The 22269-nt window shown below is 40.6% G+C and overlaps 1 protein-coding gene across 2 annotated transcripts in view; it reads right to left on the bottom strand.

Moving 5' to 3' along the window:
* The window catches only part of LOC122555801 (SH2/SH3 adapter protein NCK1-like), a 219547-nt gene that overhangs the window by 112289 nt on the left and 84989 nt on the right, over positions 1 to 22269 (bottom strand). Inside the window, exon 2 of one of the 2 annotated variants that reach the window (XM_043701943.2) lies at positions 19508 to 19559. The exons of the other annotated variant lie outside the window; for it this stretch is intronic. The gene's annotated coding sequence lies outside the window, so the exon portion shown is untranslated. The remainder of the gene's footprint in view (positions 1 to 19507; positions 19560 to 22269) is intronic. 2 annotated transcript variants of the gene reach the window in all.

Genomic DNA, 22269 nt, shown 5'->3' on the forward strand with positions numbered 1-22269 from the left:
TGTTTGTTCATTTTCGGAGAGCTTGGGCTGAATGATACAAAGGTAGGGAGTACATGAAGAGGTTACAAAGGCAAATAGGTTAAGCGTGTGTGCAAAGATCTCACAAATGCGGCACAATGTGAACAAGTGTGAAATTGTCCACTTTGACCAAAAGAATAAAAAAGCAGCATATTACTTAAATGGTGAGAGGTTCAGAATTTTGAGATGCAGAAGTAGCTGAGCATTTCAGTGCATGGATTGCAGATGTCACTATGCTGATACAGCAAGTAACCAGGAAAACTAATGGAATGTATACTTTGTTGCAAGTGGAACCGAATGGAAAAGTCATGTGGTTATGTTACAGTTATAGAGGACACTGGTTAGACTGTATATGAAGCACTTTGTAATGTACTGGTCACCATGCTTACATAAGGATATTATCACGTTGAATGCAGTTCAGAGAAGATTTACTGGACTGATACCTTGAAAGAACAGATTGCCTTATAAGAAAAGGCTGGACCAGCTAAGCCTGTCTCTTCTGGAGTTTAGAAGAGTCACTTAATTGAAACATATAAGAATCTAAGGGACTTGACCGGATAGATCCGGAAAGGAGTTGTCCTCTTGTGGCAAAATTTAGAACTTGGGATTGCCCATTTAAAATAGGAATGAGGAAACCTTTTTTTCTTTTAGAGGGTTGAGTGTCTTTGAAATTCTCTCCGACAAAGAGCAGTGGATGCAGAGTCTTTAAATATTTTTAAAGCAGTGGTGGATTGATTCTTGATTACCAAATGAATGAAAGATCGTCAGGGATATATGGGAATGTAGAGTTGAGGTAAAATCAGTTTTATGATCTTTTTGAACGCCACAGCAGACTCAAAGGGCCAAAAGGTATGGTGCTGGAAAAGCACAGCCAGTCAGGCAGCATCCGAGGAGCAGAAGTGTTGACGTTTCGAGCATAAGCTCTTCGTTGGGAAATGTCGATCCTCCTGCTCCTCAGATGCTGCCTGACCAGCTGTGCTTTTCCAGCGGCACATTTTTTGACTGATTTCCAGCATCTGCAGCCCTCACTTTCTCCCAGACTCGATGGGCCAGGTGGCCCTATCTTACTTGCATGTAACCTTAGTGTGCAGGGGTAGGATGGAGCAAGATGATGGAATTGACATTGGAAAAGGGAGGGGGGCTGCAACCTGCTAACTTCTGCATTCAACTGGCTGCATGTGAGCAAACATCTTGAGAGTGGCAGGTTGTCAATTTGAATGCTGCATTGCAGTGACATTAATGTGATTGTTAGTTTAACAGAAGATGCACGGCTGACCAAAAACAGGTCGCGAAATGAAGGTGAGAACACTGCAAACACTGAAGGGAATTGAACAGATGAGACTTAAACTGCCAATAGATATGGAAATATCACCAGCGCTTTCTTGCAAACACTGAAGGGGATTGAATACATGAGACTGAAATTGCCAATAGAGACTGAAATATCACCAGTGCTTTTTTGCATGATTCTATGAATCGCTATATTCACAGCATTTGAGCAATGAGATGAACTGCACACCTTCATGGTCTGTACACCAGACTAACAGTGCACAAATATCTCACGTCAGCTGGTTGACGTCAATTTGCCTCCAATAATAATTTAGTGAGCGTGTGGCCTTGCAGATCCGTCTGGCTTCCCACAGCTGTAAAGCATCATGCACACATGGCTATTAGTGCACTTCCAAATCACCAAAGAGCATACATCAACAGCCAGGTAAAACACATCTGGATCAAATTTGTGTCCTATTTTGACAGGATAGTTAAAAAGACCCTTGGCACGGTTGCTTTTATTGCTCAGACCTGCGAGTATAGGAGTTAAGAAGTCATGTTGAAGTTGCACAGGGCATTGGTGAGGCCTCTTCTGAGAGCTGTGTCCCCAGTTCTGGTCATCCAGTTATAGGAAGGACATTATCAAGTTGGAGAGTGTTCGGAAGACATTTACCAGGATATTGCTGGGTATAGAAGGCTTGAGTTATAAAGAAAGGCTGGATAAGCTGGAAACTTTTTCACTGGAGCCCAGGAGGTTTATAAATTTATAAAATCATGAGGGGTATAGATAGGATTAATGGTGGGTGTCTTTTCCCTCGGTGGGGGATTTTAAGATTATGGGTTACATTTTTAAGATGAGAGGAGTGAGGGAGACAAAAAAAAGACATGGGGCAAATATTTTGTACAGGGGTGGTTCGTGTGTGGAATGAGCTTCCTGAAGGTGTGGTAGATGTGGACACAAATTACATTCTTTAAAAGGCATTTGGATAAGTACATGAATAGGAAAGGTTTGGAGGGATATGAGCCAGGAGCAGGTAGGTGGAACTAGTTTAGTCTGGGATTATGGTTGGCATGGGCTGGTTGGACCGAAGGGTCTGTTTCTGTGCTGTATGATTCCATGGTAGAGCCCCTACCTCTGGGCCACAAGGCTCAGGGGTCAAGTTGCTCCTGCTCCAGAAGGTGTGGCACAACATCCCCAAACAAGTTGATCTATTTCAACCATCAGGGCTACCATCAATGTACAGCTGGTAACCAACCAAACAAAAGATGATGCTGCAAGATTCACAAGGAAATTGCTTTCAGCCTATGGCAGTCCACCCTCTGTAATCACATCCCACCTCAAAGCACATGTACCAGTTGGCTCCTTAGTGATAAGGGGTATCCACTTACAAACATGGAAGACCATGGGGAATTCAACTAATGATGCCTAAGAGTAAAGTCATAATACAACAACCAGCTATATCATCGAGTGAGTCAATGACATGATCAGGGGGTATCTCAGGCGCCTGGAGTGATCCAGCACAACCCAGCACAGAGCCAGGGTTTCCAGAATGACCATGATGTGCTCAGTACCAAGGACTGGCTCTAGATAGGGCACAACAACCCATGCACCAGCTGCAGTCCACCTGCGATGGTCTCATTACTGCCAGATTCATTCATGTTCCACTAATGGCCATCAAACGCACACAAAATCCACTTCCACACCAACCCCATACATTGCTTAAAAGTACTGCTTTGTGTTTAATGCAGTGAAGCTTCCCTTTCACAGCCACACATTGCTTGACATCAACTCACCTTACCATTCATCTTAAATGAAAAGGATGCACATGGAAAAGAAGAGGGGTAAAAAGAATGTTTGCCCAGCTCAAAAATAAAAGAAATCTAGCAATCTAACATTCCATGACAAATACATGCATACTTCACATGCATCTTTCTGCATCTTTTTTTTCCCCACTTTCTATCAGTGCTTTGGCAGGAAATCACTGCTGAGATTCACCTAATCCTGTTGACAGGTTTTCAATCCCAGGACATGTTCCTCATACTGTCGGCCAAACACCCAATGTCATGCCCGCTTGCACAATCATCCTACTCACAGTGCATCCATACTTCATGGCTGGCATTGAGCTGGAGAACATTTCACTAGGTAAGCCGCATAATGAGTGACCAAGGTAAGTGTATGTCAAGTAACAGGTATATTATGCAAGCCACTGGATGAAAGCAGATATACCCCAGAAAATTCAAAGCAACAAACTCTAATTCCTTTCAACTAGGAACAGAGAAGTGGTGATAGTGGGCTAAACATTGGGCACAGTTCTTCTTTAGCAAGAGAAAAAGCATCCACTGGAATTCTTACCACTAAGTCACTCAGATTTATTCGAAATGTGGTAGTATGAATGGCATTCACTTGCCACATCAAGCTGGGCTTCATCCAATTATGTGTAACCCCCAAAGGTCGCCATATTGATGAAATGAGCAAGATACAAGGAGGGCACCACTACACCGATGAAACCATAACCCAGTGGCTCTCTCTCTGTTTTGGTGAACAAAATAAATGGAAACTACCACGGAGGAGTGAAAGCAGAAAGGAAGCCTGTACTCAATCTGCTCCTTCATAAATTGTACAAGTAGTTGGAAGTGCCTCTCTCCAGAATGAAAGGCAAAAGGGAATCAAAAAGAGATGTTTGCATTGATTTGTCTACCTATCATTTTTGAGCGATTATACCTTGATTGTACCTGAACCATCTCCAGTTTAAAAGTAACCTATGACTCAGTTACAGTTTCCCCCATCAAACTGCAATTGCAGCCCTTACAGCCCAGCTCTGTCCTTGCCCTGTTGAGGTCAGCTGTATACCCTGACTTTTCTCACTCTGGATTGACATCACCATTCTCTACTTTCATCCTACTTACCATCACTTTCTCCTCAAATGTTCTTGCATTGACACCATCTATTTAGTCCACCTTATTTCATTTCCAGGAACTAGGTGCAACAGTGCATCCATCCTGGTTAAACTGAACACATGCTGCTATCAGAAAATCCTTGAAGACAATCGCAGTGCTTAACCCTTGCTGCCCTGTGTACTACCAGAATTCTAGCCTGTCTTCGGGTAATTGAAGTCCAATTATAACTACCTTATAATGTGGACTCTCTGTAATTTCTCTGCAGATCTCTTCCCCTGTATCCTTCCCATTAGTTGGTTTATAGATCACACTGTATTTGCATCCTTTTTGTTTTTTAGTTCTAGCTAAATTGATTCAGTCTTTGAACTCTCTGGGATGTCCTTTAGTCCTCCCAAAACCACTTGCAAAATGAATCTAAAAAACAGATTTTACCATTCTTAACAATTCTGAATTACAATTCAAACTTAAGCTATGGAAAAGGCTGGATCGGATGTTGGCAAATATAAGCCCACTATTAAAAATAGGTAGAGTGGGAAAAAAACAGAATTACAGACCAGTTAGCCTGATACCAGTAGTCTAGAAAATGGTACGGTCTGTCATAAAAGATAGATAATAGAACACTTTGAAAGCATTAACAGAATTGGACAACGTCAGCATGGATTGATGAAGGGAAAGTCATGCCTAACCAATCTTCTGAAGTCTTCTGAGGATGTAGCAAGTAGAGCAGAAAAGGGAGAACAAGTAGATGGGGTGTATTTGGATTTTAAGAAGGCTTCATCAGGCTCACAAAACAGGCTAGAGACTTGTAGTATACCACAGTGCTTGGGCCCCAGCTATTCACAGCATATATAATGTATTGAGTGAAGGAACGAAATGCAAATTTTCAAATTTGCTGATGATAAATCTAGGTGGGATTCAGAACTGCGAGAAAGATGCAAGACGACTTCAGCGCAATGTAGACAAGTTGAGTGTGCGAGCAAACACCCGGCAGATACAATGTAACATGGATGAATGTGAGGTTAAACACTCCAGTGTGAAAAAAACCGAGAGAGACAGTATTATTTACATGGTGATATACCAAGAAGTGTGATGCACAAAGCAACTTGGTATGCATGCACACCAGTCAATGCAAGAACATAGGCAGGTGAAGCAAGCAATTAGGAAGGCAAGTGGCATGTTGGCCTTCATTGTAAAAAGATTTGAGATCAGGAGTAAAGATGCCCTACTTCAGTTCTACTAGGCATTGATAAGACCATAGAGGATATTGTGTGCAGTTTTATTCTCCTTACCATAACAAGATATAGTTGCCATTGAGGGACAGCAGTTAAGGCCCACTAGGTTGATACTGGGGATGCCAGAGAAGAGATAAGTTCAATTAGGCCTGTATTCACTGGAGTTTGGAAGAATTAGAGGGGAATTTGATTGAAACATTTGAAATTCTAACTGAGCTAGCGAGACTAGGAGTTGAATGTGCACTGTAGCTTTAAGGGAGTGAAAGTTGAAAAGCTGGCAAGCCTGTCATGTGGGCAAAAGTGAGGACTGCAGATTCTGGAAACCAGAGTTTAGATCAGAGTGGTGCTGTAAAAGCACAGCAGGTCAGAATTATTCCTGATGAAGGGCTTTTGCCTGAAACGTCGATTTTCCTGCTCCGCGGATGCTGCCTGACCTGCTGTGCTTTTCCAGCACCACTCTGATCTAAGCCTGTCATGTGACTGACTGCAGGCACAGTGCATGCTGGATAATTTGAAGATGTGCCATTTGAGATGTAGATCAGGTACTGAATTGTTTAGACAACAATTCGAGTTCAACCAGTTTACATTATGCCTCAAGTTACTAAAACCCAATCAAATTTGAATTTTATTGTTTTGACAACATCAAACCAATGATCGATCCGATGTTTTGGGATGTAAAAAACATGCATTTTGTTCAGTTAGTCAGAGAGACTAAGAGCACTTACTGCCATTCAAACCACCTGCTAACCATCCCTCTAAAAGATACCTCTTCCATACGAAAAGTCTGTGCAGCAGAAGACCGAAGACGACCCAGGAAGATACAGAGGAGGATTGACAGCACTGGCTGGTTTTGAAATTGACTTTCTGTAAATTTTATCAGATCAGTATATTGATATAGAGTGGGACGTAGCTTAATCGTTAAGACAAAGGAGGCTTACAGTGTAGATAATTGTTGTTTAATGGTTTCTTTTGGAGTTAAAGAATAAATTGTTAATTTTTTTCTTAAAATAGTGGAATTTGGGTGGTTCTCTAACAGTACTTTAACAGATTACGAGGCGAGGTGAGCTTTTCTGTGTGTTTGGTTTACATTAGCAGACGGATTTACCCAGTGTTGTAACATGAGGTGGGGACAGGATGCTTCCTCTGATTGGGGATTCTTGAATCAGGGGTCACAGACTCAGGATATTGCATTGGCCATTTAGGACTGCAATGAAGAAATATTTCTTCACTTAATATTTGGTAAACCTGTGGAATTCACTACTACAAAGGCTGTGGAGGTCAGGTTAGTCAGTACAATAATAAATCTTTAGACAGTAGCTGCATCAAGAAATATGGAGAGAAAGTGGGAACATGGCATTGAGACAGAAGATCAACCATGATCATACTGAATGGAGTGTGAATAGTAGGGCCAAATAACCTGCTTCTAGTTTCTATGTGTCTATACCTCCTCCAAGTTAGAATCCAAATGTTCCCCAATAATATTATGAACCTTCATTACAATGTCCCAAACGATGTTCACTGCACAAATTCCCAGAATCCATGGTGTCTGCAAGTGAAACTAATGCATCTGCCTACAGATCAGCATACGCGGAAGCTCTCAGTGGCTATGCATCAGTCATAAAGTGCTTCATTGTTCACAAGGTACTTTTCACTGTTCTGTAAGTGACACACAATCGGCAACTTGGGTACAGTGATGTCCTACACATAAGCACTTTATGTACTAAACCTACTCCTAATTCTTCCTGATATTTGATTTGTGAAATTAGATGCAGAGTGCATAATTAATGCTTTGCAAACAAATCAATTCAGCAATAACAATAGATTGCTCTGTTTCCAAAATTAAAGAGTGTCCTTTTGCTGTAGTCATAGTGGCTCAGCATCTCAGGCAGGAAGCGTGGATTCTAATTCCATCTGCTCCTGAGGTGTGTAGCACCGTCTCTGAACAGGTTGAAAAGGAAATACATCTGCAAAAGCACTGACACTTCAATAGAACTTCCATGGCTGTTAAGTGTTTTGAGATATCCTGAAAAATCACTCTTAAACATCCTTACTGTTTTCTGTAGATGGTACAGAAGAGAAATGCTTCAAATTTGCCAAGAAGAGAATTACTTTTCTAAGTGCTGTTAAAATGTTTGTCGATACCCACACAGATATAATAATTTACAGTGAGCTGTGATTGAATAAAAATAGGATATCACTTTCAGCTAGCAGTGTAAATGTAAAACCAGGTTCACTACTCCAGGAAGCAATTATTCATTTACAGAGTATTCATGAGTTTGATAACAGGAGGGCATTTAACAAGCTTGTGGAAATCCCCTCCTCCACCACAAAGATGATCTTCAAGAACCTGATTAACTAACATGTGCAAAATGAAGTAATCAGTGACTTAAATTTCAGAACCGAGCATACATCATTAAAGTTGAACTGCAGAATTAGTTTTAAATGATGGAAAATTTTGAGGTTAGATGTGAGACCTCTGGGTTGAGGGAGAAGAAACTTCTAAGCCCAAAATCCCCTTATTTATAGGCAGCTGATCAAAACCCACAAGAGAGTGCTTTGTGTTGAATCAAGTAGTATGCATACAGCATAAATTCAATATTAGTTTTCTTTGAAAATGAACTGTGGTTGAACTTCTCAGGCACCCTATTCATTAATTCATTAAAAAGATTTGTAATATCGGGAAAATCTTATCTGAAGAGTATTGCACAACAATGTTTTGCCAAATTTGACAGGGCATGCTCACTTTACTCATTTTATCAGAGTATGTGGAAAAGCCTCCCATGAATATTCAGATGAAATCGTGTAAGGAGTATAGTCCAAGTATTAACCAGCTGAATCGATACAAAATGATTTTGTTATATATTTTGCTCAGCCCCAGGAGGGAGATTTTCAGGTTAGAATTTGCATTTACCTAAATCTATTTCTCACAGATCTAATCTTTATACTTCTGGCTTTTGTTTTTGGAGAAAACAAATGCTACAATTTAACTGAATGATACATGCGCAATTCTAAAACCCAGATCAAACTCTCATTTTGCACCACTGTGTTGCACAGCAACCTTTCCCATTGCAGTTTTAACGTGCATTGGTTTGTTATGTGGGTTTAAAGAGTCAGAGATGTACCACATAGAAACAGACTCTTCGGTCCAACTTGTCCATGCCGACCAGATATCTTAACCTAATCTAGTCCCATTTGCCAGAACTTGGCCCATTTCCCTCCAAACACTTCCTATTCATTTACCCATCCAGATGCCTTTTAAATGCTGAACTTCTACCAGCCTCCGCCACTTCCCCTGACAGCTCATTCCACCACCCTCTGCATGAAAACGTTGCCCCTTAGGTCCCTTTTAAATCTTTCCCCTCTCACCCTAAACCTATGCTGGACTCCCCAGCCCAGGGAAAAGACTGTGTCTGTTTATCCTATCCATGCCCTTCATAATTTTGTAAACTTCTATAAGGTCACCCCTCAGCCTCTGATACTCCAGGGAAAACAGCCCCAGCCTATTCAGCCTTTCCCTGTAGCTCAGATCCTCCATCCCTGGCAACATCCTTGTAAATCTTTTCTGAACCCTTTCAAGTTTCACAACATCCTTCCTATCGGAAGGAGACCAGAATTGCATGCAATATTCCAAAAGTAGCCTAACCAATGTCCTGTACAGCACAGCATGACCTCCCAACTCCTGTACTCAATACTCTGACCAATAAAGGAATGCATACCAAACACCGCCTTCACTATCCTATCTACCTGCAACTCTACTTTCAAGGAGCTATGAACCTGCACACCAAGGTCTCTTTGTTCAGCAACACTCCTCAGGATCTTACCATTAGGTATGTAGTCCTGCTCTGATATGCCTTTCCAAAATGCAGCACCTTACATTTATCTAAATTAAATGCCATCGGCCACTCCTCAGCCCATTGGGCCATCTGATCAAGATCCCAATGTACTCCGAGGTAACCTTCTTCACTGTCCACTACACCTCCAATTTTGGTGTCATCTGCAAACTTACTAACTATACCTCCTATGTCACATCCAAATCATTTATATAAAGTAGAGGACCCAGCACCGATCATTGTGGCACTCCACTAGTTACAGGCCTCCAATCTGAAAAACAACCCTTTACCACCACCCTCTGTCTTCGATCTTTGAGCCAGTTCTGTATCCAAATGGTTAGTTCTCCCTGTATTCCATGAGATCTAACCTTGCTAATCAGTCTCCCATGGGGAACCTTGTCGAACGCCTTACTGAAGTCCATATAGATCATGTCCACTGCTCTGCCCTCATCAGTCCTCTTTGTTGCTTCTTCAAAAAACTCAATCAAGTTTGTGTGACATGATTTCCCATGCACAAAGCCATGTTGAGTGAGTATCTCGAATCAGTCCTTGCCTTTCCAAATACATGGAAATCCTGTCCCTCAGGATTCCCTCCAATAACTTGCTCACCACAGATGTCAGACTCATCAGTCTATAGTTCCCTGGCTTTTCCTTACCACCTATCTTAAATAATGGCACCACGTTTGCCAACCTCCATTCTTCCGGTACCTCACCTGTGACTATTGATGATACAAATCTCAGCAACGGCCAGCAATCACATCCCTAGCTTCCCATAGAGTTGTAGGGTATTTCTGATCAGGTCCTGGGGACTTATCCACTTTTATGTGTTTCAAGACATCCAGCACCTCCTCTTCTGTAATATGGACATTTTTCAGGATGTCACCATCTATTTCCCCAAATTCTATATTTTCCATCTGCTACTCCATAGTTAACACTGATGCAAAATACTCATTTAGTATCTCCCTCCCTCTCCTGCAGCTTCACAAATAGGCTGCCTTACTGATCTTTGAGAGGCCCTATTCTCTCCCTGGGTAACTTATTGACCTTAAATGTATTTATAAAAAACCCTTTGGATCCTCCTTAACCATATTTGCCAAAGCTCTCTCATGTCCACTTTTTGTCCTCCTCATTTCCCTCTTAAGTGTACTCCTACTGCCTTTATACTGTAAGGATTCACTCAATCTCTCCTGTCTATCATCATAGGGAAACATGTAACCGTGCAGATCCTATTCTAACATCACTGTCCACTCAAATTACTGCCAGAAATTATGTGCATTACTCAGTAATAAGCAATACCTCTTCTTCCTTAAGTATACTGGTTAAAGCACCCAGTCAGGTAGCAATTTTGGTCCAGATATGATACAAAGCCCCTTCAAACACAAAAGGTCTATTATTTGATAGATTGGACTTCTGAAGAAGAGTCTCTGGTCCTGAAACGTTAACTCTGTTTTCTCTCCATGGATGCCGTCCAATCTGCTGAGGTTTTCCAGCAATTTCTATTTTTATTTCTGATTTCCAGCTGGTCTTTCAGTTTTTTGTTCATATTTGATGAGGTTTGACATTCAATAGTAATAGCTAACAAGTCTGTTAACAATTCTTGCAACAGAACATTTTGATGTGAAAGAACAGTACTCTATAGTGAAAGAGAAAAGAAAAGCAACATTAAAATATACCACCCAGCACAAACTGGTTCATTTAAATTCACATGTTAATAATTATGGTAGAGGATTCCTCAGATTCTACTCTGAAATGAAAAGACTTATACTAATTAAAAACTCAAGTAAATATACGCGAACATGTTAAAGGCATTAAATACCATTATTACTTATACTGAGTTTCAGAATTTGGTCTCATTCCATGTCAAGTTTTGCACAAAGGCCAATAATTATCCAATTTGTGTGTAATTCATTCTGATTTACACAAACTCTGACTATTTATTGCATAAAAGTCTTTGTAGTTTAAATCGAAGTTTGCTATATAGGGAGGAATCTCTTCATTGGGATGTCGCTTGCTAAATGGAGAACCAGCGAGGGACTTCCACTGCCTCTCATGGGAGGTCCCCTGAACCACAGGCCAATCAGGCTGTGATGAGATCTTCTCCAGCATTAAAGAACCCCAGTGTGGAAGATGGGCCCAGTGAAGAGTGCTGGCCAGAGGGTGGCAGCTCTTACACCAGAAATGCCACACAAGAGGCCAAGACTGATGCTAGAATAGAACTCCCAGAATCGTGGAGGATCTAGCACAGGGAGAAGTGACAGGTGACAGTCTACAATTGAGAAATCAAAATGGTTCATGAGGCGATGAGATGTGTACAAGTGGTGTCAAGCAACAATTTGATGAACCCGCCTTCAGTCATTCCCAAGTCACCATCCTGAAGGGGGTACCACTGGCCAGACAATGAACTGAACCAGCCAAATAAATACTCTGGCTACAAGAGCAAGTCAGAAGCTAGGAATATTGCGGTGAATAACTCACCTCCTCAGTCCTCACAGCTTGCTCACCATCTGCAAGTCACAGTTCAGGAGTGTATGGAACATTTTCTCCCCTTGCCCGATTCAGTGCACATCAAACAATACTCATGATGTTTGACAACATCTAGTCAAAGCAGCCTGTTTACCTTTTGTGGATGTGGTGCCATTCAGTCCCTTTACCACTGACTCTGTAGCAGCAGCAGTATGTACCATCCACAAAACGCACTGCAGAAATTCACCAAAACACCTTGGATAACACCTTTCAAACCCTTGATTACTACCATCTATAAGGACAACAGAATCATGGGAACACCAGCACTTGCAATTTCCCCTTCAAGCCACTCACCACTCTGAATCAGAAATATTTTGCCATCCCTTCAGTGTCATTGGATCCTCCCTTCTGAACACCATCATGGGTCTACCTATAATATTTATACAGCAGCCTTTCAAGAAGTGAAAGGGAGCTGCAATAAATGCAGACCCACCCAGCGATACTCAGGTAAGAGAGCAAGTGTTACTGTAGCCGCTGCTCACAATGTGACCTCTGCAGTGGAGAGGTCAAACGCAGATTAGGTGATTAGTTTGTGTAGAACTTGGTTTGCAAGCTTGATCCCAAGCTTCTAACAACCACCTTATTCAGATCAAACAACGTAGAAAACTTGAAGAATCACCTTAAGTCAGAGAAAGTATGTGTGTGTGTGTGTGTGTGTGTGTGTGTGTGTGTGTGTGTGTGTGTGTGTGTGAGCGAGCGAGCGAGACAGAGAGAGAGAGAGAGTCAGAGACAGAGACAGAGACAGAGACAGAGACAGAGACAGAGAGAGAGAGAGAGAGGGGGGGTTAGAAAAAAATGGTCATGGGACAAGCTGTCCAGGTGCTTACAAAATACTTGTAAAGCAGAAACAGCAGTGCCTCACAGGATGCATAAGCATTGCATAAACCACAACTGTGAACCCCACGTACGGTATAAAAGGCTACAATCCAGTGACTTGGGTCACCACGCAGCAAGGTTTCTATTTCCTACTGTTTAAAAAGATCTTTTTAAAGTAAACTGTATTACATCCATGTACCCACTTATCAAGTAAATGACCTATATTGACAGAAAATCACTGAAGTGTTGAAAAATGATGGCATGTGGCATTCACTGTGAAATAAAAGTTCTGATCAAAAGAATATTTAGAATTTATACACACAAGAGTAAGGTATTTAATTTCAAAATTCATTTGCAAGAACATTTGGAATATATATTAAACATCAATCTTCAACAAGGCCAAAGTCAGCCTTGCTTTGTGCTGTACATTTCTGTTCTACACTAATTCTTCAGAGTCAACAAAAGATATTTACAGGAAAATGACTAACCTGACAGAATAACCACAAGCATTGTAATCTCCACATGCTTGGGTTTCTGTAGCCCTACTTACAAAGGTACAAACCTAGGCAAGTTACTCTAGCAGAAATAACACAAATATACTCTAAATGCATGCTATTCTTACCAATTACTAGTCCTGTAACACGTGCAATATCAATCTTAAATCCTTTACTGTGATTATAATCATACCTGAAATATTTCCACTCTCTTTGCGCAGGTTTTACAACACATATTTGCTCCATACAGCTTGATGCAATGCTATAAAACACACTTAGCCAGCAATAAATTATTGCTGGGAAAACAGAAAAGATTTTCACAACTCGGAATCTTCAAAACCTCATCACGTTTTTTTGGAGACTCTCTGTGCAATCTTGTATAAGGTAGACTTCTTTTATTAGTAAAGTTGGGATTACATAAAAAAATTAAAGTTGCACTTTCACATTTATCTGCTCAAGTCAAAGTATCTCAGCAACTAGAATTACTTCCGTTTAAATCAGCACTTTTATTTGGTTTGGAAATTCCACTACAAGAAAATAAAACAATCATACCACAACATCAAAGTATTACACAGAATTTACAGCAATGAAATACACCATTGGCCCAATTAGTAAGTGTCGGCATTTACATTCGATAGAAGTACATTTCGATTTCAAAGCAACTTATCTTTATGCTCCTTTTACTCTCGTATTCACCTTATTTCCTTCTGAAAACATGCAAACTTCAACAGCTTCATTTCATCAACTTCCTGCAGTGGACTGTCCCACATTATATCGACTCTGAGTGAACAAAATTCTGGATTTTCCTTTGGGTTTAAAACAATTTGGTGTTTAAGGGCTCCAGTTTTGTACTGGTCCACAAAAGGAAACATTCTCTCCAGATTTACCATGTCAAATCTATCCTTATTTTGAAAGGCCTCTCATCAAGTTTCCTCTAAGGCTTTTGTAAAATGTAAAGTGGCCTATATGCTGCCTCTTGCCAGGATAGTCAAGTCTGGTGCAAGTGGAGTCATCACTGGCAAGGCCCTCCAACTGTAAACCCCAGATAACACTGGCCAGGAGCAGGGATTATACCATTTAAAGATATCAGATGTGTAAAAATTTACAACTGCACATTTGAAATAAGGTCAGAGCAGTAAATTAATTATGACATACAAATATTTATTTCCACAACATTCCTGTGGCCCATTTTTGGTTGCTGTATGCCAAGCAACCCACGTGTGAAAGCGCCTGTTCAATGGTTGTCAGGTGGGCAGGCCTGACTGAAATCAAGGGAATTACATAACCAAGAAGTCATCCCAGGCAACAGTGCGCATCCATTGCAGATTCTAACCGTATTGCTTTCCACTTCCTCTTTCATGGAATAGTTTCAAGAGACTCTGTGCCCTGTGTTTTGATTGACCTGCAGGTCAAAATCTTGCTGCTTGTAAAGAACACAAAACAACTGGAAACCATTCTAGTGACACTGGCCAATGCATTCTGAAGGGTGATCTAAATTTGTCCAAATACCTGAAGTTCATTTTCAGCATAGCAATAATCTGATCAAAACCAATTTCTTGGTTAAAAAAAGAGAGAAGTTGGATTAACAAGTATCAGGGTAGCTATCTGGGAATATATCATGTAACTGCATAAAATGTCGTGTGTCCTTTAACGAGTGGATATTTCTGTAGTAGACAAAAACTCCCAGGCAATCTTAGGATGTTCAAATTGCCACATACAGTCTCAAATATATATAGGAAGCCACTATTGAAAACCCAGTCATCACCAGTTGCAAAACTGACATCATTTCCTGGTGAGACAAAGAGGTTATCAGTCATTTATTTATGCATTTGTTGGAAGAACCTGTGCATGTCTCCAGCAAAGCCCTGGAAGAACCAAGACACAAACAATTTGAGGGTGGTGGTGACTTTGTCTTTGATATAGTATAGCCCTTCAGCCTCGGCCCAGCCTGCTGTGAATGTTTGATAATACGCAATATAAGACTGAGCCTCCTGAGATGCTAGAATTCCAACATTTTCTTGTCACGTCTTCAGCCCTCTCAAATGTCACTGTCTTCTCATTTTGTTTCCACTGGCACGTTCCAGAACACAGCATAAATTGAGGAATTAGTGGAAAGGATAGCTGAAATCTCACAACATTGTATTCCCCCCCCGCCGCCCAAAACTTTGTTTGAAGTAGAGTATAGTATGAATGGTTTCTTAAAATATGTGAACTGAGATTATGAGAGGAAAATACTGTAGTAGAATCAATGATCTTTGCTATACAATTTTCACAGAGATGCCCTTTTCCACAGATGCAGCAATAGACCATGCAAGCAAAAATCACTTGATTAATTATTTCAGTTAAATGGATTAATATTGTCCAATAATGCAGTTTACTCAAATTTATTCAACAAAACAGGGATAGAAATCCATGAGGAATGCTTGTGGAAAAAACGTTCTCCAAAAGGTTCCCATGAATGTTATTTTGTTTTAAGAGTCAGTCTTGCTGTGACATTGAGACCTTGATTCACTTGCACAGATGATGTCCATTAAAGGGAGTAGATTCATTGCAAATAAAGAGGAATGGAGTTCAAACTACCCGAGCATATGTATTCTTGTTCCCTGTAGGAAACTCATGATGGGAGATAGATATTTTAATCATAGTAGATTCCCAGGACAAACGAGCAGCTCACAGAATGTAAGTAGGTCACTTTGCACTCGTCCAGCATACAATTGGTATGAAAGATCTCATGTCACAGAAAGAGAGATTCTACTCAAAAATTTAAATCCTCATGGCCTCCAGACTAAATAAAATGGTTTTGCCAAAGCATGAGAATCTAACAGAGGAATCAAGGTCTAGAGCCCATTACAAGGGTCTTACACCTATCAAACTTCTCCCATCCTTACAGGCAGTCACTACCAGATTCCCATAGCACTCTGGGTGAAAAAACATTTCCACCCATTTCCACTAAACATTCTGCCTCTTAAAATTATGCTCCCGGGTCACTGAACCCTCTAACAAGGGGAAAAGTTCCTTCCTGTCAGTACTGTCTAGCCTCTCATAATTTTATACATCTCAATCATTATAAAGTTTCTTATCTCACCTATTCATGTTGTCATCTCCAAACAAAGGACTGTCATTGATAACATATCCTCTCAAAACCTTCCCATTCACAGCTCAGAAACCCAACGGTTTTGGTGGCAGATAATTCCACAGGCTCACCACTCTCTGAGTGAAGAAATTTCTCCTCATCTCAGTCTTAAATGGCCGACCCTGTGTCCTTTGACTGTGACCTGTGTTCATCAGGAACACCCTTCCTGTGTTTACCTTTTTCAGTCCTGTTAGAAATGTATAGGTTTCTATGAGACTTGCAAACCTCACACCCCCTCCCCACCAATTCTTCTAGACTCTAATGAATGTGGTCCTACTTGGTCCATTCTTTCTTCATTAGTCTTGCCATCCCAGGAATCAGACTGCTTAACATTCATTGCACTCCCGCAATAGTCAGAACATCTCAGAACATCTTTCCTTAGATACAGAGACAAAAACTGCACACAACGTTTCAGGCATGGCCTCACCAAGGTCCTGTACAATGATAGCAAGACACCCTTGCTCCAATATTCATATCCTGTCAATATGAAGGCCAACATACCAATTGCCTTCTTCATTGCCTGCTGCACCTGCATGCTTATTTTCAGCGGCTGGTGTACAGGGACAGAGGTCTCAATGTACCTTCCCCTTTCCCAATCTATTGCTATCATATTGCCGTTACCAAAATGAAAACTTCAATGCAAAGCCCAGCTTTGCATCCACAAGGATTTAGTTCTAGAGTATGAAGTCATGGTGGTGATATAAAATAGATTTTGCTTTCACAAATAACGGTGGAAATAACAGTATAGATATACTTAAAGAGAAAGTTAAGTCATTACTTTACCAGTTGAATGATCTTATATTGTCTGTGAACACAGCACTTGTAAAGATTTAACACAACACTTTCAATCATTCTTCCATGACCTCGCTTCCTGCATTTATGCTACTAAATCCATTTCTGATTGTCCTTCACAAACTTATTGACCCACTTTATCCCATGTCTGAGGGCCTATCATCTGAAAAGAATAGTGGATATTAACAGCATGTCCATCTAGTGCCTGAAAAAGTCACAGTGAACATGTGACCCTGAGACTTATGGGATTATAGAAACTAAATTTTACTTCATCCATTAGAACCAATTTGCATCCATTAAAATAAAATCGCCTCTCCTGACCATCCAAAGCGGCAATTTAATTGTACTTCCTTTGAACTAACATACTTACTTCTTGCAATAATCAATTCTTTTACATTGGGGAGATCAAACATGAATTGAGGGAATGCTTTACGGAACTGCTTCAGATAGTCGAGAAGTATGACACTGAGCTTCTAGTTTTGATGTGGAGATGCTGGTGTATATTGGGGAGGACAAAGTTAAAAATCACAAAGCACCAGGCTATAGACCAACAGGTTTATTTGGAAGCATTAGTTTTCTAAATGCTTAATAACTACCTGATGAAGAAGCAGCGCTTCAAAAGCTAGTGCTTCCAAACAAAACTGTTGGACTATAACCTGGTGTTGTGTGATTTTTAATTTTGAGCTTTTAGTTGCTTCCCATGTTAATGTAATTGTTGTCACGTACATTTCCATCCTCAGCTTGCCACAGCGCTCCAGTCACATTCCATATAAGCTCAAGGAACAACACCTCATCTTTCTGTTAGACACTTTATGTTAAGTCTAGAAAGCCAAGGAGTTCAATACTTTCAGATAATGACCTCTTTCCTGTTTCAATTTTTTGTTTTACCATACGCCTGCCTCAATCTTGCTTTGCTTTCAGACCAAGCAGCTCAATCTTCTGCCATGTACAATTCACTCAAGTAAAAATTTGTCTAATTACCACTCCCTTTGATCCATGACATCTTTGTTTTTAATGTCTCCTACTTCTATCCCATCCCAGAGCTTCCCTCTTGTCCTTCCTCCCCTTTGCTTCAGCATAAAGTCCATAAGATTTCCTTCGGAGCTGAAGAACTCCGATCTCCGATGCTACCAGATCTACTCAATACTTCCAACATTTTGTATTTATACATGCAACCGATGTCAGGCTGAGCAAAGGTTTTCTTTCTCTTGTCCAAACAGAGGTTTCAGACTGCCACCTCATGATTTCCCATCATACATCAGCACCTTTTCTATATCCTCACTGATATGCTTCACTAGCTTGTATGCAATTGCAGAACGACCTCATGTCTTAGCCAACCTGGTCTATATTTTGAGAACCAGAACTTTATTAACATGTATTCCGAGCAATGACTCTGCTTCTTCTTTTAATATATCTATACTGTTACTTGCACCGTTATTTGTAAAGGCAAAATCCATTTTAAATCATCACCATATCTTCATACTGTAGAACTAAATCCTTGAGAGGATGTAAATAGATGAAAGCATATCATTACAAACAGAAACTGATTGTTGAAATGAATGGGTAAAATTATGACAGGCGAATTTCAATAGAAGCAAGTGGGAGGTCAAACAGTTCAGTCCGAAGGGAAAGAGTAGGACAGATCCATTCGCCAAGTATTGAAAAGCAAGGTACATTGGCAAGTTCAAAACAGGAGCTGCAACCCATGTTCACATGTCACCAAACTATGGAGCTTGGAGACAAAAGACAGAATCAAAAAAGGTTCAGTGAATGTTCACCCTCAAGTTCAGAGGACTGGAAATATAAAGAGGGATATTTTTCACATTGATACAAAACCCTGATTTAAAACATATCCCAACTACTATGTACTTGTTCAGAGCTTCAAAAGTATACCAGTACGTTACAATGGGAAGGAGTACTGTTTAGATATTTGAAATAACTCCAGAGAGGCTGGCATAGCATTATCAATTCACCCTTCATTTATATGTGGAAAGTCCTTTACACTGATCCAGCTCCCCTAGAGCCAACGCTCAGAACGAACAGATTCTCTGACACTCATGTTTGTATCTGTCAGCCAGGGCTCCCTGATTAGACCAGATTAACAGCCCCAATCAGGGAACTCACATTCTATGAGGTCCACCTGGCTGACCTTGTTATAACTACTAAAAGAATTTAACTTGCAATTGAATTGCTCACTGTTGGTCTGCCACTGTGGTTACTAACATTGCTCAACAATTAATTTACATCAGATCCCTTTATATCTCACTTTGCATTTTCGCAGTTCAGCATGAGGATTAAAGGTTCAGTTATACATGATATCAAGATAATTAGCCATTGAAATTAAAGAAAAGAATGATGGTTATTGAAGTTAAACAAATTATGTGTGAATATTTAATCCTTTATCACACTATAAGAATATATAACAACATTAACTAACAATTATGGTTCATCAGTGAAGTGAAACGTTTGCTTATTTCATTCAGTAAGCAGAAATTAAAATTCTACCTGTGCCACATCAAAACTGCCAGCCTCAAAGAATATCCTCTCCACTGGTGAGCTGAAATTAAAAAAAATGTATTACCTGTTTATTCTTCATTTCAACATTACTTCTTGAAAAACAATAGTGAACAACAGAAAATGTGTTTTCTAATCTAATACAATCTTGAGTTTTCCAAAACTGGCATTTTCTGTGGATTTCTGTGTTTTATTTCCATTTACTCATTCATAATAAGCATTTCCGCATTCGATAATTACAGGGTCAGCTGAAGACTACAGGTCCTGGGAAAAGATCAGTCATAAGAAACATTCACAAAATAATTTTAAACAGAATTTTGAGAGGTGCATTGCAAAAGATGAAGTTCCTGAAAAGCAGGTCAACTGCACAAAGGTAAATCTGAAACAAACACAGAGAACGTTGGAAAAACCCATTAGGTCTGACAGCATTTGTGGAGAGAGAAACAGAGTTAAAGTTTCAAATTCGGCATCTCTGCTTCAGATCTTTAGCATGAAATGTACATGCTTGAATTTTGACTGTCAAAAATGATAGGTAAGATGGAGGAGCTGGTGGTGTAGTGGTAATGTCAGTGGACTGATAATCCAGAGCACCATGCTAATGTTCTAGGGACATCGGCATGAATGCCACTATGGCAGGTGGTGAACTCTGAATTCACTAAGGAATTAGATATCACTGTTTTTGATTGTCTTCAAAACTTGACTTTTAGTAAAGGAAATTTGCCTGGCTTAATTAGTCTGGCCTACTTGTGACCCCAGACCCACAAGAACATTCTTGATGCATAGCTATCCTATGGGGAATTAAAGATGACCAGAAAGTGCTGGCTTAGTCAGCAATATCCTCACCGCAAGAATGAATTTTTTAAAAAAAAGTTTACACTCTGCCAAGAACATACCTAGGATGAATACAACCAATTCACAATGCACCATTTGTTTTCTCACAATCTCTATAGCAACCACTAATTTCTTCATGATACATTGCTTGATATCTCTTCCCATCTGGGTAAGAATCACGCAAAAAATGTCCAAAATATTCAAATCATTCATCTAGATCAATTTCCTAGCATTTTTTAATGGTCGGTTCTGCTCAAGTTTCTTCAGCTTTAACGTGATTGAAGAATTTGAACCGTTATCTGTAGAGCGTGAACTTTCCTTACTTCTATTGGCTATAACGTGATTTCTTAGAACACGAAATTGCACAAGAACAAAACTATCACATTATATCAGAAACAACTGCATTCCTTAATGTGGTGGGAGCATATCCTGCAAGGCACACTTCTGCCCTCTCTCCCCAATTGCTGTTCAGGTCATGTCAGATGGGAGGCCTTGTGGTGCAGTGGGAAGCAACCTCACTTCTGAGCCAGAAGCTCTGGGTTCGAGTGTCACTCCAGACTCTCATGGCCATGAAGGATATGTTGGTAATGAGGCAAGACTGGAGGAATACAAAACCACAAATGTGTCTGTGGTACGCATTAAGAATAGGAATCTCCCAATCGAGGGAGAACTTTACATGGGAAAGCTGCAGCACAACAGTTCTCTCCACTGTAGAAGTCTCCTTAAGTAGGATCATAGTGTAGATTATTTTACATAGCAAGGATCCTTATCACCCGAGTGATTAATAGGATGGGGAGCCAGTGCCACTCCAGTGCCTTTAAGTCAGGATTTCCAGGACTTTTGACCCAGTTCAAAGTCAGTGAGAAGATTTGTAGCTTGTGTGCTCGTTGTTGTGGTTCTGTTTGCTGAGCTGGGAATTTGTGTTGCAGACGTTTCGTCCCCTGTCTAGGTGACATCCTCAGTGCTTGGGAGCCTCCTGTGAAGCGCTTCTGTGATGTTTCCTCCGGCATTTATAGTGGTTTGAATCTGCCGCTTCCGGTTGTCAGTTCCAGCTGTCCGCTGCAGTGGCCGGTATATTGGGTCCAGGTCGATGTGCTTATTGATTGAATCTGTGGATGAATGCCATGCCTCTAGCAATTCCCTGGCTGTTCTCGGTTTGGCTTGTCCTATAATAGTAGTGTATTTAATAGTAATTTCGACTGGGACAACACTACTATTATAGGACAAGCCAAACAGAGAACTGCCAGGGAATTCCTAGAGGCATGGCACTCATCCACAGATTCAATCAATAAGACCTGGACCCAATATGCCGGCCACTGCAGCGGACAGCTGGAACTGACAACCGGAAGCGGCAGATTCAAAACACTACAAATGCCAGAGGAAACACCACAGAAGCGGTTCACAGGAGGCTCCCAAGCACTGAGGATGTCACCTAGACAGGGGACGAAACGTCTGAACACAAATTCCCAGCTCGGCGAACAGAACCACAACAACTTTTGACCCAGTGACAACGAATGTGTATTTCCAAGTCAGCACGCATGTGGATCGGAGAGAAACTGTTTCCAGTTCAATGGTTTCTGCCATTCCAGAACCATTTTGCAATCATTTGTACTCAATAATCTATTCTACTAGCTCCTTATAAAGAAGACAATCCTCTTCAGCCTGACCTCTTACGTGGCTTACTGCAGCTCAGCATCCACCTTCTAAACAAACACTATTTTAGATCCGGAATGCAATAAAAATATTAAAGTTGGAGCTGATATTTTAAGACCTTCCTCTCGCACTTTTGTTTTAAGAGCTTTGCATGCGACACTTCTTGGGAACTGGTTACCTCAGTTGGCATGGCGACTTGTGGTTCAGAATAAGGACAATGGTGTCTGTTCAATTCCCATTCTGGCTGAGATAGAATTGGGAGATATCTC

The sequence above is a fragment of the Chiloscyllium plagiosum genome, unplaced genomic scaffold (genome assembly GCF_037043375.1).
Source record: "Chiloscyllium plagiosum isolate Xiang-an unplaced genomic scaffold, Cpla_swu_hap1 HiC_scaffold_13, whole genome shotgun sequence".
Taxonomy (NCBI): Eukaryota; Metazoa; Chordata; class Chondrichthyes; order Orectolobiformes; family Hemiscylliidae; genus Chiloscyllium; species Chiloscyllium plagiosum.